The sequence below is a fragment of the Tachyglossus aculeatus genome, chromosome X4 (genome assembly GCF_015852505.1).
Source record: "Tachyglossus aculeatus isolate mTacAcu1 chromosome X4, mTacAcu1.pri, whole genome shotgun sequence".
In the NCBI taxonomy this organism is placed as follows: domain Eukaryota; kingdom Metazoa; phylum Chordata; class Mammalia; order Monotremata; family Tachyglossidae; genus Tachyglossus; species Tachyglossus aculeatus.
Window position 1 is genome coordinate 21,757,217 of NC_052098.1, and position 17,123 is coordinate 21,774,339.

General features: G+C 40.4%; 1 protein-coding gene across 40 annotated transcripts in view; it reads right to left on the bottom strand.

Annotated features, from left to right (window-relative positions):
* PTPRD (protein tyrosine phosphatase receptor type D) overlaps positions 1-17,123 on the bottom strand; it is a 1,852,740-nt gene that overhangs the window by 1,051,382 nt on the left and 784,235 nt on the right. For all 40 annotated transcript variants that reach the window (XM_038769706.1, XM_038769707.1, XM_038769750.1 and 37 more), the window contains one exon: positions 14,679-14,727. The gene's annotated coding sequence lies outside the window, so the exon portion shown is untranslated. The remainder of the gene's footprint in view (positions 1-14,678; positions 14,728-17,123) is intronic.

Sequence of the window (17,123 nt, forward strand, 5' to 3'; positions counted from 1 at the left end):
AAGAACCCTGTTTAATGGTTTTAAACTGTGCGTGGAAGATGGCAATAATGGTTTCTTCTCCCTCGGCTCACATTCACAAAAGATAGCCTTTCTTCCTGGATGTTGAAATCTCCCTACAGCCTTCACAGGGATGCCCCCACATACTTGTACAAAGTGGTCTGATATAGGCAGAGGGCAGAATCAGGCTACAAGTTCTTAATAGCTTATTAGAATATTCGCTTGGTGTTGAGTGACTTAATTATTTTCTTCAGGGTAATAGCATACCTCTGAATTACATCAGTGTAAAACACATTATTAAGGATACATTGAACCATTTTTGTTATAGATAAGTACAACAAAGCCACTGGAAGAAATATTTTTACCTTGAATTTTTCATCTTCCCAGCCTCTTTTTTATGATATTGGTTAAGCACTTCCTATGTGCCAGGCACTGTTCTAAGCACTGGGATATATACAAGCTAATCACACTGGACACAGTCCACATGTCCCACATGGGACTCACAGTTTTAATCCTCATTTTACAGATGGGGTACCTGAGGCCCAGAGAAGTTAAGAGACTTGCCTAAGGTCACACAGCACACATGTGGCAGAGCCAGAATTAGAACCCAGGTCCTTCTGACTCCAGGCCCATGCTCTAACCACTACGCCAGGCTGCTTCTCTATAGACTTTGATAGAAAAACTTTAGAACAAGTCTTAAAAATCAAGAATTTCAATATGCTGATGGCACAGAGCTCTGGCAAATTAAAGGAAAATTTAGGTCATAAAATGAGCCTCAAATATACTCTGCATTATGAACAGCCTTGGCAACTATACACACTGATCCTCAATAATAATTAATAATAATTATGGTATGTGTTAAGCGCTTACTATGTGCCAGGCACTGTACTAAGCACTGGGGTGGATACAAGCAACTAGGATTTCATACTGGGACAGTTGGAAATGACATGGGACATGACATCACTGCATCGTGTTCTTCAGAGCAGAAAAGTCGAGCTTCAGTGCATCCCTCCCATAGATTCTCCACTTCTGCTGGCTCCTTGCTACTTGTGCGACCCCTTTCCCAAACTGGTCCAGTTCAATTTGGGCTGGAGAGTCCCAGTCTGAAGAGACAACTGGAGAGTTGTCCTAGAGTCCAGGCCCATCCCTAGGACGTTTGGGAGTGTTAGTATGTAGCCTTCTCCAACCTCTGTGGAGTGTTGCTTCCTGACAGGAGTCCCTAACCAGAGATGGAGCAAACTAGCGGGGAGGAGGTGGTACAGAGTTGATAATAATAATAATAATATTATTATAATAATAATAACAATAATGATAATGTTGGTATTTGTTAAGCGCTTACTATGTGCAAAGCACTGTTCTAAGCGCTGGGGAGGATACAAGGTGATCAGGTTGTCCCATGTGGGGCTCACAATCTTAATCCCCATTTTACAGATGAGGTAACTGAGGCCCAGAGAAGTTAAGTGACTTGCCCAAAGTCACACAGCTGACAAGCGGCGGAGCCAGGACTTGAACCCACGACCTCTGACTCCCAAGCCCGTGCTCTTTCCACTGAGCCGCGCTGCTTCTCTTGATTGAAAGTTACGCTCTGCCTGGGAGTTCCCATGACCCCAACAAAACTATTATGGCATGAGATGCTTTAGTCTTCCCTTGCTCTAGGATAATCTTGACTCCTGGCAGAAACCCATGGCTTTGGGAAGCTAGAAGCAGCACTGCAGAGATTCCCGTGATATCTCCATTCAGCCACAGTCTCTTTGGCAAACGAGGGACACATCTATTTCTCCATTTTCTCCTCTTTCACCCACCTTGATTTCCTGAGAGGAAAATTGCTCTCCAGTTTGCATCCTTTACAGAGAAAGATATGTTTGTCTTTCATGAGAGAAGTCTTCAGTCATTTCTCAGCATAATTGTCCAGCTCAAGACACTATAAAAACCACCATTTGTTTGTCAAAAAATTCGAAACTAAATTAGTGGTTTTTGACTGTCATCTAATATGATCATAATTTTGGCTCTGGGCTCCTATCTACCTGAGTGTGAATTTGGCTTGTTACTTTTTCTTATGTCAGGTTCAAAGCTAATGAAATCATAAACCATGATTACATAAAATAATATTCAACTCATTGATGAGGTCTAGGATACAGAAAACATATAATAACATTTATAACTTTTTTCTACATTTCTTAATGAGATAATCTACAGCTTGGAAAAGAAGCACAATAGAAAAATCAAATATATCTAATTTCTCAATTTGCATAATGCACCATGTAAATACATGAACTCATCTTGGAATCATGAACAACAGCTAAAAATTGTTAAAAATATTACATGAAAGTTTAATTACACTTTTATTATCTGTGTCCTTAAAACAGAAAACTTTCAACACAATAATAATAATAATAATGATAGCATTTATTAAGCACTTACTATGTGCAAAGCACTGTTCTAAGCACTGGGGAGGTTACAAGGTGATTAGGTTGGCCCACGAAGGGCTCACAGTCTTAATCCTCATTTTACAGATGAGATAACTGAGGCACAGAGAAGTTAAGTGACTTGCCCAAAGTCACACAGCTGACAAGTGAGAGAGCGGGGATTTGAACCCATGACCTCTGACTCCAAAGCCCAGGCTCTTTCCACTGAGTCACACTGCTTCTCTTACTTAAGACTGTAAACGATACGTGGAAAGGAAAACAAAGCCATTAAACCCAGAAAATGATTTGATTTCACCTTCAATTGATATACGCTATTTTATTTACATTGCAATGTGACCTCATGAAAATGTACTCATATTCCTATTTAATGCCCTGGCAAACATGCTAGCAATTGTATGGAGGATAATTCTGTAATGTAAGACTTTTTTTATAAGATTTCATCTGCCATGCTTGAAATTTACATTAGAAGAGCAATTGGTGAGGTCATTTCAGGAAGCTTTCAGGAAGAGTGATTTGTCTCATTGAAAACATCAATATTTAGAAGGTGAAAAAATATACTTTAATTACTAAATGAACACAATGGAAATAGTGATTTGAAATAAAATCTAAATATCAAAATTGCACAATTTATCCATCTGCCCTATTTCAAATGAAATCTGTCAAAAGTAATGATACACAAAATGCCAATTTATTTTCTTATTCTACTGTCAAAAAAGATCACAAAACAGTTACATAACTTTCTGGTTAAAAGGATGGCTTCAAGGGCCTGTATGCTTTCCTTTGAGATTAGTTGTATGGAATGTTTCATTTGGATTTTATTGTCTAAACAATATCTCAGGGAACTACTGGTCTAGGTGACTGAACATTTCCCATTATAACCATGTATTTTCTCCATCTTACTTCAGAAACATATTAATATCTTATAATCTCTCTGGCTTCTACAGCTCAGGCAGGAGGAGATTTTCAGTTGCAAATTTAATTTAAAGAAAAAGGATAAAATGAGTTTTCACAAATTAGATACATTTCAGAAAACTGCCTTATTGAAATTGATTTCACAGGGGTGTAGTTATTTGTAAAAGCATTCTGGGGATATCCACTGTTTTCTTTGCTAATAATCCTTTAAGACTGCATCAAGAAGCAATGATCCAGGTAAATGTAGATTCTGAAATGTCTAACATTAAAATGAAGATAGTTGCATATTTTCACCTATTATACATTAAAATAAACACACAGATAATGTCATCCCAAATGGTACTGAAAGAATTTAAGAAAGCACACTTAGTAGGTTCATTTGACTCTGAGATTGAACATTCAATGCATGATCTTCCAAATAAATGTACTCAGATAATCAAATGATTTTTCTTCTGTTCCTGCTTCCTTCAAAGCCTGAAATAAAAACTATGCTAATATTATGTAAAGACATATATATGTATATATATATATAGAAAAAAAATCAGAAATCTCAGTTAAAAGTTCCCAGTGTAGTTGTTTATCATCAAATGACACAAACTGATAAGAAGTTTGCTATTAGTTATGTTCGTGCATATTCGTAGACTTTTTTTGTTTCCTTTTAAGTTTAATATGTTGCACTCGAATACTGTCAGGATTCTCTTTGCAATTTGCAGGCACTATCACAGGAAATACTCTGCTTCTACTGTGAGCAGAGTATCAAACAAAAATTCCTCACTATTGGTTTTAAAGCTCAGCATCATCTTGCCCCTTCTTATCACATCTCCCTACTCTCCTTCTAGATCCCAGCCCACACACTCCGCTCCCCTCGGGCTAATCTTCTCACTGTGCCTCCATTTTGCCTGTCTCGCTGTCAACCCTTTGCCCAAGTCTTACCTCTGGCCTGGAATGACCTTCACATCCACCAGTCATTCTTCCCCCTCTTCAAAGCCCTAATAAAGGTGCACTTCTTCCAAGAGGCCTTCCCTGACTAAGCCCTCTTTTCCTCAGCTCCCCCTCCCTACCAAATCACCTCAACTCACTCGCTCCCTTTGCTCTTCCCCACTCTTCCCACCCCACAGCACTTTTGTAACTCTCCCTGACTTTCTCGTCACTGTAGATGGCACTACCATCCTTCCCGTCTCACAAGCTCGCAACCTTGGTGTCATCCTGGACTCCACTCTCTCATTCACCCCTCACATCCAACCCGTCACCAAAAACTGCCGGTCTCACCTCCGCAACATCGCCAAAATCCACCCTTTCCTCTCCATCCAAACCGCTACCTTGCTGGTTCAATCTTTCATCCTATCCCAATTGGATTACTGCATCAGCCTCCTCTCTGATCTCCCATCTTCCTGTCTCTCCCCACTTCAGTCTATACTTCACGCTGCTGCCCAGATCATCTTTGTGCAGAAACGCTCTGGGCATGTTACTCCCCTCCTCAAAAATCTCCAGTGGCTACCAATCAACCTACGCATCAGGCAAAAACTCCTCACTCTCGGCTTCAAGGCTGTCCATCACCTCACCCCCTACTACCTCACCTCCCTTCTTTCCTTCGACAGCCCAGCCCGCACCCTCTTCTCATGTGCCACTAATCTCCTCACTGTGCCTCGTTCTCGCCTGTCCCGCCATCGACCCCCAGCCCACCTCCTCCCCCTAGCCTGGAATGCCCTCCCTCCGCACATCCGCCAAACTAGCTCTCTTCCTCCCTTCAAAGCCATATTGAGAGCTCACCTCCTCCAGGCGGCCTTCCCAGACTGAGCCCCCTTTCTCCTCTCCTCCTCTCCATCCCCCCTCCCTACCTCCTTCCCCCCCAACAGCACCTGCATATATGTTTGTACAGCTTTATTACTCTATTTTATTTGTAAATATTTACTATTCTATTTATTTTGTTAATGATGTGTATCTAGCTTTATTTTTATTTATTTTGGTGACGACAGACATCTGTCTAGATGTTTTGTTCTGTTGTCTGTCTCCCCCTTCTAGACTGTGAGCCCGTTGTTGGGTAGAGACTGTCTATATGTTGCCAACTTGTACTTCCCAAGCACTTAGTATAGTGCTCTGCACACAGTAAGCACTCAATTCATTCATTCATTCATTCAATCATGTTTATTGAGCACTTACTGTGTGCAGAGCACTGTACTAAGCGCTTGGGAAGTACAAGTTGGCAACATATAGAGATGGTCCCTACCCAACAGCAGGCTCACAGTCTAGAAGGGGGAGACAGCCAACAAAACAAAACATATTAACAAAATAAAATAAATAGAATAGTAAATACGTACAAGTAAAATAAATAGAGCAATAAATCTGTACAAACATACAGGTGGGATGGTGATGGGAAGGAGGGGGCTCAGTCTGGGAAGGCCTCCTGGAGGAGGTGAGCTCTTAGTAGGGCTTTGAAGGGAGGAAGAGAGCTAGCTTGGCGGATGGGCAGAGGGAGGGCATTCCAGGCCAGGGGGATGACGTGGGCCGGGGGTCAACGGCGGGACAGGCGAGAAGGAGGCACGGTGAGGAGATTAGTGGCAGAGGAGCGGAGGGTGCGGGCTGGGCTGGAGAAGGACAGAAGGGAGGTGAGGTAGGAGGGGGCGAGGTGCTGAACAGCCTTGAAGCCCAGGGTGAGGAGTTTTTGCCTGATGCATAGGTTGATTGGTAGCCACTGGAGATTTTTGAGGAGGGGAGTAACATGCCCAGAGCATTTCTGCACAATGAGGATCCAGGCAGCAGCGTGAAGTATAGATTGAAGTGGAGAGAGACAGGAAGATGGGAGATCAGAGAGGAGGCTGATGCAGTAGTCCAGTCAGGATAGGATGAGAGATTGAACCAGCAAGGTAGCGGTGTGGATGGAGAGGAAAGGGCGGATCTTGGCAATGTTGCGGAGGTGAGACTGGCAGTTTTTGGTGATGGATTGGATGTGAGGGGTGAACGGGAGAGCAGAGTCGAGGATGACACCAAGGTTGCAGGCTTATACAATAGAATAAATGAATGAATATATGTATATATCTATAATTTTATTTATTTATATTGATGCCTGTTTACTTGTTTCGATGTCTGCCTCTCCCCCCTCTAGACTCTAAGCCCAGTGTGGGCAGGGATTGTCTCTATTGCTGTATTGTACTTTCCAAGCGCTTGGTACAGTGCTGTGCACACAGTAAGTGCTCAATAAATATGATTGAATGAATTAATGAATGAATGAGCCCTATGCACTATAGGAACTCTATCCTGTTTGATTGACTTGTATCTACCCCCAGTGCTTAGGACAGTGCTTGGTACATAGAAGCCCTTATATACCCATTTGATGATACTATGAAAATATTGAAAATTAAAATATTAAAAACAATAACATATCAATTGTTTCCTTTTTAAACAAAATATAGAAAGTCCCAGCATCTTTTTCATCAGTAATTACCATCACCAGAGGAACATTAGTACACTTCTCAATGCTGTCCAACTAAAGAATAATTTCTATCATAGGGTAATTTTTGCCTCAACCACGTTTAAGGAGGAGGAGCATGAGAAAGAAATGGTCAAATTCGTAAAGGTCAAATATTTTGAAACATTCCTTGATGAAAATCAAGTGTTTAAAGAGTTTTTTTCAACCATATGCAATTACTGTCACTGGAGCATCTGGCCCCCATACCTAACTTACTTCTTGTGCTTTGCTCTAGAAGTAAGGCTAGAACTGCAGCTATCATATGGGGTGTGATGCAAATTTGAACATGTTTTGGAAAGCAAAAGCAATACAACTATCTAGTTATTAGTAATTGTTCAGCCCACAAAGCAACTTCTCTTTAGAGCTGCAACTGTGATGGTTTTCTCATCTTTTCAATAAATTGCATTTAATTGCTTGACATATTTATGGATTAATTTTTAGACCTAGACAAGAATTATGAGGCAGATTCAGATTTCTTCCAAACGTTTATCTTGGCTTTGATTTTAAGAACTTGATCCATGACTGCTGTCTGAACAATAATAGCAAGAGGAGATTTTTATCAAATTTCTTTAGTTTTACTTGATTCTCTCCCCTAGGATACTATTTTATTGCATGCCACAACAGACTTGCTTTCAACAGTTGAGCCTATTAGACCATTCCACACATTTATTATGTCTCCAGTGTAGTATTTTGTAATGTTAGTTATTAATTTTATTTCCTTGAACCTTTGTTTGCCCCCTAGTGCTGTCATTTTGTGCTGAACTGAAGTAAAATCACAGAAACTATCTATGGGAAGATTTTCTACTTGAATTAGATTTGTTCCCTTTAACCATCTTCCCCTTCATAGACTAAGATATAAAAATGTTCTTCCTATGACCTATATTTAAAATCTATTCATTCCCAGATGTTTCAAAAAGACATTGGGTAATCTTAGCTAATAATGTAATTAAAGTGTCTCGGATATTTTTCATGACACCTTTGTTGCTTCACCATGGTATGCCTAATTTTACATATGTTTTAATAAAAGTAGAGATAATCCCAATTAACGTTTAATTGGCCCATGCTATCCAATGGATTAAAATAGGCAAGGCTGTTTAGATCAATTTACCCATCACTCAATGACCATTCCTACATTAAACTGTTTACATTAAAATTAAATACCTATTTGAATGGATAGAATACTGTTTTTTTTTTAGAAAAATCCTCCAATATATAAATAATATTACCTTCAAAATGATTGCCTTAACGTTTTTCTCATTATAGCAAATCTCATTAATTGGCTATTCATAGGACTGGAAAAACATACTTAATGAGAACTTTTTTATTAGAAATATAGTAGCACTTGGAATTTTATAAATTATAGAATAAAGTGATTTTAATAATAATAATAATAATAATAATGGCATTTATTAAGTGCTTACTATGTGCAAAGCACTGTTCTAAGCGCTGGGGAGGTTACAAGGTGATCAGGTTGTCCACAAGGGGGCTCACAGTCTTAATCCCCATTTTACAGATGAGGCAACTGAGGCCCTGAGCAGTGAAGTGACTTGCCCAAAGTCACCCAGCTGACAAGTGGTGGAGTAGGGATTAGAACCCATGACCTCTGACTCCAAAGCCCATGCTCTTTCCACTGAGCCATGCTGCTGCTTTATTATATCAGCATTAAGATTTTGATCAAGGACCCTAGTGACATAAGTCCACTTTTCAAGGAATATTTCAAAAAGAAATGAGTATCAATAAATGCAATTCCTAATGAAAAATGATCACTTCATTCCATGCAGTCTGATTTTCATCCCTCCTTAGGAAACACGACAGGGTTTCATAAACCTGGAAAGGGAAAACCCTCGCAGACATTCAGTGGGAGGAGAATGTGTCTCCCGCTTACAACCAGCTTATGGCTGCCAAGTGGTATTCATGTTTCAGATGCACCTCCTGGGGCTGAGGGGAGCTGTTTGTGGGCTTTCCTGGGCAGCTGGTCCTTGCAAGAGAAAATGAAGTCATATAAGCAGCCCAAATTCATGCCCAATGACAGCTCTCCAAAGTGGCCACAACTGTATGGAGATGCAGAGTGGCCTAATGGAAAGAGCACAGGAGTCAAGGATCTGGGTTTGAGTCCCAGATCTGCCACTGGCTTACTGTATGCCCTTAAGCAAGCACAGCATCTCTGAGACTCATCATACTCATCTGTAAAGTGGGGATAGATTATGAATGTTGGTGGTCCTCAGAACATAATGAGCCTCTTTGTCTAAACTGTACTGTGATAATGCAAGCACTTATTATATCCACCTTGACTATTGCATCAGCTTCTTCACTGGCATTGCTTCCTCCTGAGTCTCCCCGAAACCAGTCCATATTTCGCTCTGCTGACTGGATCATTTTTCTAAAAAAAAGTTCAGTCCCCATCTCCCCAAAAACCTACAGTGGTTGCCCATCCACCTCCGTAATAAACCGAAACTGCTTACCATCATCCCTCCCCTTCCCACATTTTCTCAGTGATCTCACCTATAGTGCCAACATAATCTCTGCACCTCTATCCCACCGCTGACCCTTTCCCCACGTCCTTCACCACTGACCCCTTCCCAATATTCTCCCTCAGGCCAGGAACTCCATCCTCCTTCATATCTGACAGTCCCCCACTCTCCCTGCCTTAAAACACCTCCTAAAGTCACATCGATCCATCAGTCAATTTATTGAGCATTTACTGTGGGCAAGGCACTGTACTAAGCACTGGGAGAGTACAAAGCAGCAGAGTTGGAAGATACATTCCCTTCCCATAGTGAGCTTATAGTATAAATGGGGAGACAGACCTTAATATAAATAATTTACAGATATGTACATATGTGCTGTGGGGCTGAGGGTGGGGGTAAATTCCAAATGCCCAAAGGGTACAGATCCAAGGGCATAGATGATGCAGAAAGGAGAGGGAGTAGGGGAAAAGAGGACTTAATTGGGAGAGGCTTCTTGGAGATGTGACTTTAATAAGGCTCTGAAGATAGGGAGAGTGGTTATTTGGCATGTGTTCAGTGGGAGGGAGTTCCAAGCCAAAGACAGGCTGTGGGAAAGGGGTCAGTGGTGTGATAGATGAGATTGAACACAGTAAGCAAACTGGTGCTAGAGGAGATAAGAGTGTTCGCTGAGCTGTAGTAGATCAGTGAGGTATGGTAGGAGCTGGAAAGCTGATTGAGTGCTTAAGTTTCTGTTTGATTCAAAGGTGGATGGGCAGCCACTGGAAGTTCTTGAGGAGTGAGGAGATATGGACTAAACTTTTTTTGGAAAAATGATCCAGTCAACAGAGTAAGTATGGACTGGAGTGGGGAGAGACAGAAGACAGGGAAATCAGTGAGGAAGCCCATGTAGCAGTCAAGGCCGGATAGAATAAGGGCTTGGATTGGCACAGTAGCAGTTTGGAGAGGAAAGGGCAGATTTTAGTGATATTGTGAAGGTAGAACTGACAGGAGTTCATGGCAGATTAAATATGTGAGTTGTATGAGACAGATGAGTTGAGGATGAGGTTATGGGTTTGTGAGAGAGGTTGTGGGCTAGTGCAAGAGGAAGGAAAGTGGTATTGTCTACAGCTATGGGAAAGACAGGATGGGAAGATAAGGAGTTCTGTTTGGAATAAAATTAGTTTGACATATCAGTGGGACAATGAGGTAGAGTTGTCCTGAGGGCAAGAGGAAATGTTAGACTGCAGAAAAAAAGAGAAGTTAAGGCTGGAGATGTAGATTTGGGAATTATCCCCGTAGAGATGGAGTTTATGTGTCTGTAGACCCCAGGTGAAGCCTAGGTCCCCAATACCAGGGCAGAATAGACTGGAACAAGGCTGCCCTTCTAGTACCCCATGATAGCCTGTTTGTGATCATTTCAGTCTGAGAAATTCAAAGCAGGGCAGCTGGACTTCTACTGGACCCAAGTGATTTCAGACCAAACAGGAAATAGCCTAGACCTTACATCCTGCGGGGAAATGTCTTTGGGAGTTCACCCAGATGCCAGTGGTGCTACATGCATTAAAATCAGGCACGCAGCACAGCATAATGATACCATACAGAGCATTTAGTCAAAGTTCCCCCAAACCTAATCCATTTCTTGAAGGTGACTTCAAGGTGGAAAAAGATTGGTTATTATCAACTATAAGAATAATTGTATTTAATAAGCACTTTTTGTTCTAAGAACTGTGCTAAATATTGGGGTAGATACAATTTTATCTAATTAGATATATTCCCTGTTCCACAAAGGACTCACAGTCTAAAAGGGAGTGAGAATAGGAATTATACTTCCATTTTACAGATGAGGAAATTAGAACACAGAAAAGTTAAGGTACTTGCCAAAGGAAACGCAGCAAGTAGATCATGAAACCTGAACCCAAATCCAGGTCTCCTGGTTTTCAGTCCTATGTCCTTTCCGTTAGATCATTCTCAAAATGAAAAGTACCAAGCATACAGGTGTTCAGTGCCATATCCTTACCAGAGAGGGAATAGTTCAGCTGAAAACCAGACAAATGTCCACCCTAAACACCATGCATTATGTTCTGGTTCTATAAAGGGAGACTCATTTCTAGGTTGCTGGACCTATCACTCTCAGCATAGACAAGGAATGATTGATCAAGTTAAAACACCTCCCTGATCTCTCTCCCATCTTGCATTTCCTCCTACCTCAAGACATTTCTACTTGGATGTCTTCCCATCACTTCAAATGTAATATGGCCAAAATGGAGCTCCTTATCTTCCCACCCAAACCCTGTCCTCCCCCTGACTTTCCCACCACTGCAGAAGGCACCACCATCCTTCCCATCTCATGAGCCCTTAACCTTAGCATTATCCTTGATTCCTCTTTCTCATTCAACCCACATATTCAATTCATCACTAAATCGTGTTGGTTTCACCTTCACAACATCGCTAAAATCCACCCTTTCCTCTCCATCCAAACTGCTACCACATTCTGGAAAATGGGGATGAAGACTGTGAGCCCCACGTGGGGCAACCTGATCACTTTGTATCTACCCCAGCGCTTAGAACAGTGCTTGGCACATAGTAAGCGCTTAACAAATACCAACATTATTATTATTATTATTATTAATACAATCACTCATCCTACCCCACCAGGATTACTGCATCAGCCTCCTTGCCAATCCCCCAGCCTCCAGTCTCTCCCCGCTCCAGTCCATACTTCATTCTGCTGCCTGGAACATTTTTCTACAAAAACGTTCAGGAAATAACACCCCGCTCCATAAAAAACTCCAGTGGTTGTCCATCCACTGCCACATCAAAAAAACTACTCACCATTGGCTTTAAAGCACTCCACCACCTTGCCTGCTCCTATGTGACTACCTCAACTCACTTCTCTCCTTCTACAACCCACTCTGCACATTTTGCTCCTCTAGTGCTGACCTTTCCAATGTGGCTCGTTCTCATCAACATCACCACTGACCCCTGACCGATGTTCTGCCTCTGGAATACCCTTCCTCCTCAAATCCACCAGACAATTACTCTCCCCCACTTCAAAGCCTTACTGAAGGCACATCTCCTCCAAGAGGCCTTCCCAGACTAAGCCCCACCTTTGCTCATCTCCCACTCCCTTCTGCAACATCCTGACTTGTTCCCTTTGCTTTTCCCCATTCCCAGCCCCAGAGCACTTATGTAATTTGTTTTATTTGTATTCATGTCTTTCTCCCCCATGCTAGACTGTAAGTTCACTGTGGGCAGGGAATGTGTGCATTTATTGTTGTATTGTACTCTCTTGAGTGCTTAGTACAGTACTCTGCACTGTACTTTTCCCCAGCCCCCTCAAATGCTAGAGTGAGAAATTGCTCACTTTCTTTCATTTTGTTCATCCCCATCTTCTTTGCCTGGTATTGTCTTCCCTCACCCCATCCCCTCCTGCCTTTGGACCAGTTTTAGTCTTCCCCTGTCTTTTCAGTTCCCTCACCTAGATAATAGAAGTCCCACCCTCACTCTAGCTTTGAGTTTTCTAATCCCTCCTTACAAATCCTCTCAAATAATTTACAGTGGGAGTAAGATAAAAAGGTACACCTGCAATAAGGGAAAAGGTATTCAGTTTGAAATCACACTGGAAAGATCATTCATGCTGGTGCAAAATCTACTTATTGATTGCAGCATAATTTGCTGACATTAAAATCTTTTTTTTCCTTTGGAATAATAATACTTGGACTTATAAAATATGTTCAAGAATTATAAAACACTTCTACATCAGTTATCTCATATTATCAAAGACTGTAGTCACAGTTGCAGAATTTGAATCTTTTAGTCACCAGGATTACCACCGATGCCTGCTTAGATATACATGCAAAACATTTAAATAGAAGTCTTCAAATCTAAAAATCTATTCCATTTTTGAACAGAGATTTGTCTCATTCTACTTTCTTGCTCATACCACCTTTTCCAGTAAATTCTTTGTCTAATGAAATACGTCCTCATGCAAACATTTTTTTGTCATTGTGTTTCATGAGCCACAGTATTCAACTAAAAAGAATCAATCACCTTTTTGAAAAGCAACCATCTGCTGAACTCTTCCAACACTGCAGCCTCAAACCTTCTGAGTGATACCTATTTTTCAGTATCACCATTTCAAGTGAATCATTAATCAGAAATATTAATGACATAAATGTAAAATAAAAAGCAATTAACTAAAAACTCTTACAGAATCCAAAATTGATTTTCATTCTACCACTTTGCTGAATCATGTGCTTCACCAAAAATCTGAGGAGAGCCTCAAAGAGTCAATTAAACCTTCATTTTTTCTGAAGCAGAGAAGTTGCATTTTATATGACCCTATATTTTAGTCGGGAGTTTTCAATAAGCTTCCAAAATGCAAATGCAACTTTGAGTTTATCACAATGCTGCTCATTACAGTCAATAGATGCAATCAAATGTCATTATTTCTGCCAAGCTTTAGAAAATTTTCAACCGTTATTTACACACCCATCAACTCAATCGCAAGACAAAATTGACAGGTAGGGTCTCCTGGTCTTGAGTTCCCAATGTTCTGTCCAAATGGTTAAAAATGTAGAGCTGATTTACATCTTTCCCAAATGATGCTATTAACTGCATTTTATCACAATTTAATCCTACTTTATCGTTGATGGCTGGAAAATTGAGGTGTACGTAATTTATTTAATGATATGGAGCAAGATTAAACTCTGGAGGATATTTTAGTAACAATGAAAACAGTGTCACTTGTGAATATATTATGTCAACTTCATAATTAAAATGTGTAATTTATTCCACAGGTAAAAATATTACTTCAAACTCACTCTATTTTCAAGACACTTAATTTATTGCTTGGGAAACAAAAAATGCTAAGTAGCTGCTATTGCAAATGCTTCATAACTTTCATTTTTGTTCTAATAGCTCTGCCTGACTTCCATTGAGGTTATGAAGCAAGCTACCTTTGCGAAGCACCATCTTGCTGTATTCGGTGATAAAACAAGTTTTAGTTTCATCAGCCTCTGCTTCTACTCACTGGCATGAGTTGCATTACCATCAGCATTACTGTATAAATTGGCCATTAATGCTCAGAGGAATTCTTTCAGTCACGTACTTTAATACCACTCGGGAACCATGTCTCAATCTATCGAGAAACCATAAATGGAAACAATGTGGAGGATTATATTTCTACAGGCTAACTGAAAAACATAAAAATCTTTACGCCTCACAGATCACAGTTTACACTTCAGCTTTTCCACAGACAAAAACTGATAACCTTGGGCCAATGTGCCTAGTGCTTCAAAGGAGGCAGCAGAAACTCAGCTCCCCTGATCAAGTACTAGGAAGGAGTGACACTGGCACCTGGATGACAAACCTCCAATGTCCATGGTGAAGCAGAGGAAAAAGCAACACAATGAAAACAATTAATCTTACCATGAGCTTACTGGTCTGTGAGTCAGTGAAAAAATCTCCACCCTGAGACCTAGAAAAATGCAACAACAAAAAAAACTCCATTAATACTCGAATCCGGGCCCTTCCAACTTCCCAACACCACCAGGGAGATGAAGAGATGCAGTGTCCTCTTAAAACGTTATCTGCTTCCAGAGAAATATTACTATATAATCCCCCACATTCCAGATCATCAGACATCTTTGTACTCAGGTGCAGTTATTGGTTTATCCATATATTTTAATGTTACATAATTGCTTACCTATCAATAGATCAATTATATCAATTCTAGTGTAGACCCCAAGCAATTTATGGGCAAGGATAGACTGTAACAATTGTGTTGTATTGTGCTCTCCCAAATGTTTAATACAGTACTCAGTGCACGGTGAGCATTCAATAAATACCACTGATTGATGGATCGATTCTCTGAATCCTACTTTATATTTGATGATTTTTATCCACTTTTTTTCCTCTCATATCTTTAACTAATGAGGGAGTTCTTTCAAAATGAGGGCCACAACTCTTTCTTTACAGTACATTCCTCAGGACTCTAATTCAGTGTGGTGCACATATTACACTTAAATGAGAGCTGCTCATGATGACACCAATGAAGCTTCTTGCAGCCACCAGTAGTTAAGTGAGAAGATAATCTGGGATTACATCGACATTAAGATCCCATGCCACAGATCTAGCCCCCTCCTCACCCTTACTCCATAACTCTGGAAACTTGTGTTATACTCTTCCCTCTCTCTAGTTCATATAATAATCAGCCACAAGATACAGGATCTCTTTGACTCTAGAGGCCCTGACCATGGAGACTGCACATCACCTCAGAGATGATAATAATAATAATAATAACAATAATAGCATTTATTAAGTGCTTGCTATGTGCAAAGCACTGGGGAGGTTACAAGGTGATCAGGTTGTCCCAGTGGGGCTCACAGTCTTCATCCCCATTTTACAGATGAGGGAACTGAGGCCCAGAGAAGTTAAGTGACTTGCCCAAAGTCACACAGCTGACAAGTGGAGGAGCTGGGATTTGAACCCATGAACTCTGACTCCAAAGCCCGTGATCTTTCCATTGAGCCACGCTGCTTCTCTGTAAACCCAGAATAGACAGACAGACCATACTCACTGTTTTTGGGTTAGACTTTGAGCCCCAAGTGGGACACAGAACTATGTCCAATATGCTTGTACTGTATAGGGCTTGGCACCTAGTAAGCATTTAAACTATATATATGTATAAACTATATATATTACTTTTAAACTTATTAATTTTAATAATACTAATAATGATGATGATAATAATAATTGTGGTACTGGTTAAGCACTTACTATGGGCCAAGCACTGCAGTAAACCCTGGGATAGATAAAAGATAATTAGGTCACACACAGTCCCTGTCCCATGGGGCTCACAGTCTAAATGGAAAGGACAATGGCTATTTAATTCCCGCATACGTATGAGGAAACTGAGGCACAAGGAAGTTAACTGACTTAGTACAGTGCTCTGCACACAGTTAGCACTCAATAAATACGGTTGAATGAATGAATGAATGAATGAACCCCAAGCCTCTGCTCTTTCCACTGGGGAATGTCAACTTGTTCTACGTGTGTTTCCCCCACTTACAAGACGTAAATTGAGAGCTGCATTAAAGCAGGGTCTGTTGGATTGTTAACTCCTAGAGGACAGGGTTCAGGCCTCCTACTTTTATTTCACGCTCTCACAACACCTAAGGCATTGATTGCTCTGTACTTAGTAAGTGCTGAATAAATATTGACGACCATGTATGCTGACTTTGATCAAATTTTTTCCAGCTCCTAGTTCAGGGTTTATGAGCTTAATAAGCAATAAATCAAATGACTCATCAGTAAAGTGAAAATACTGAACGGTTGATTAATATTATGGTTCCAAATATATATGCATATAAACATATGTGGGAACCATAATATTAATCAACTGTTAATATAATAAACTGTTTATATTAATTAAAATAATTTTGTGATATACATATATATACAGAATGTACATACTAAGGATCAATAACATCCTGAACATTTACGTGAAATCATTCAGAATTTCAGTGTTCATAAAGCCATGAATATTCATTCATTCATTCAATCAATCGTATTTATTGAGCGCTTACTGTGTGCAGAGCACTGTACTAAGCGCTTGGGAAGTACAAGTTGGCAACATATAGAGACGGTCCCTACCCAACAGTGGGCTCACAGTCTAGAAGGGGGAGAGAGAGAACAAAACAAAACATATTAACAAAATAAAATAAATAGAATAAATATGTACAAGTAAAATAAATAGAGTAATAAATATGTACAAACTTATACACATATATACAGGTGCTGTGGGGAAAGGAAGGAGCATCAGTCTTATCATATCTGATCTAAGCATCAGTCCACAAGTTCAGTATACAAAAT